We start from the raw sequence: 2,277 nt of genomic DNA on the forward strand, positions 1-2,277 counted from the left end.
ACAAGAACTCAGTTAAAAACTGGTAAGGATCTTCAGATGGAAGTCCATAAAACTTGCAGTTTTGTTGCATTAAGGCAACTAGCTGAGGTTTCAGCTCAAAGTTATTGGCTCCAATGGCAGGAATGGAGATGCTTCTTCCATCAAATTTGGACGTTGACTTTGTGAAGTCACCAAGCATTCTCCTTGCATTATTATTATTTTTGGCTGCCATCTCCTTCTTTTGCTCTAATATTTCTGAAAGGTTACCTTTAGATTGTTGTAATCTAGCTTCTCTGAGTTTTCTCTTCAGAGTCCTTTCCGGTTCTGGATCAATTTCAACAAGAGTGCCTTTTTTCTTGTTCCTGCTCACATGAAAGAGAAGAAAACAAGAAAAGAAGAGGAATCCTCTATGTCACAGTATAGAGATTCCTTTATGTTAGTAGAAAAAGAAAGGGGTGAAGAATGAAGAACAGTGGGTTCGGATATTTGGATGAAGAGAGGTGAAGAGAAGTGTTAGTAAATAAATAATTAAATAGAATAAGAAAAGAGAGGGGAATTTCAAAAATAATTTTGAAAAAGGGGTTAGTAATTTTTGAAAATTAAAGATAAGATGTAATTAAAATTAAAACATGAAACAATTAGTTAATTAAAAAGAATTTTTGAAAAAGGGGTGAGATATTTTCGAAAATTAGAGAGGAAAGAGTAGTTAGGTGGTTTTGAAAAAGATAAGAAACAAACAAAAAGTCAAAGAGTTAGTTGAAAAATATATTAAAATCAAATTTGAAAAGATAAGAAGATAAGAGGTTAGATAAGATATTTTGAAATCAAATTTTGAAAAAGATAAAATTTTTGAAAAAGATAAGATAAAAGATAAAAAGATTTAATTCAAAAATTTGAAATTACTTACTTCACTAACAAGAAACTACAAGATAAGATTCTAGAACTTAAAGATTGAACCTTTCTTAACAAGAAAATAACAAACTTCAAATTTTTGAACCAATCACATTAATTGTTAGCTAATTTTCAAAAATATGATATAAAGATAAGAAAAAAGATTTTGAAAAATATTTTGGAAAAGATTTTTGAAATTTTCGAAAAATGGAAAAAATGAAAACATATAATTTTTGAAAAAAAAAAAGATTTTGAAAAGATAAGATTTTTAAAATTGAAATATTGACTTGACTTGTAAGAAACAACTAATTTTTAAAAATTTTTGACCAAGTCAACCCAAAATTTCGAAAGTTTGGAGGGAAATAAGGAAAATATATTTTTTTATTTTTGAATTTTTAAAGATGAGAGAGAAAAACATAAAAATGACCCAAAATATGAAAATTTTAGATCAAAACAATGAATGCATGCAAGAATGCTATGAATGTCAAGATGAACACCAAGAACACTTTGAAGATCATGATGAACATCAAGAACATATTTTTGAAAAATTTTTTTATGCAAAGAAAACATGCAAGACACCAAACTTAGAAATCTTTAATGCATGGATTCTAACAAACGAAAAATGCATATGAAAAACAACAACCAACACAAAACAAGAAAACATCAAGATCACACAAGAGGACTTACCAAGAACAACTTGAAGATCATGAAGAACACTATGAATGCATGGAGTTTTTGAAAAATGCAAGAAAAAATTTTTAAAGCATGCAATTGACACCAAACTTAAAAATTGACTCAAGACTCAAACAAGAAACACAAAATATTTTTTATTTTTATGATTTTATGATTTTTTTTGTATTTTATTATTTTTTTCGAAAATTATATTAAAAAAAAGAAAATAATAAAAAAATATTTTTGAAGGAATTTTGAAAACTTTTTGAAAAGAAAATTACCTAATCTGAGCAACAAGATGAACCGTCAGTTGTCCATACTCGAACAATCCCCGGCAACGGCGCCAAAAACTTGGTGGACGAAATTGTGACCCTCTTTGTATTTGCATGAGATTTATTTAATACCTATTGATTATGTGTGGACACAACTCCGTTCATCTTAACCAGCAATTGTACTGGGTCGTCCAAGTAATACCTTACGTGAGTAAGGGTCGATCCCACAGAGATTGTTGGTATGAAGCAAGCTATGGTCACCTTGTAAATCTCAGTTAAGTGGATTCAAGTATAATTGGATTATTGGTTTAAATTTGATTAATGGAATAAATAGAAAATAAAGATAAATAAACTAAGATAGAAATACTTATGTAAATTAATGGTGGGAATTTCAGATAGGTGTGTGGAGATGCTAGAATCCTTTCGAATCTCTACTTTCTTATTGCTTTCATCCAATCCTTCT

This window comes from Arachis duranensis, chromosome 3, assembly GCF_000817695.3.
Source record: "Arachis duranensis cultivar V14167 chromosome 3, aradu.V14167.gnm2.J7QH, whole genome shotgun sequence".
NCBI lineage: Eukaryota > Viridiplantae > Streptophyta > Magnoliopsida > Fabales > Fabaceae > Arachis > Arachis duranensis.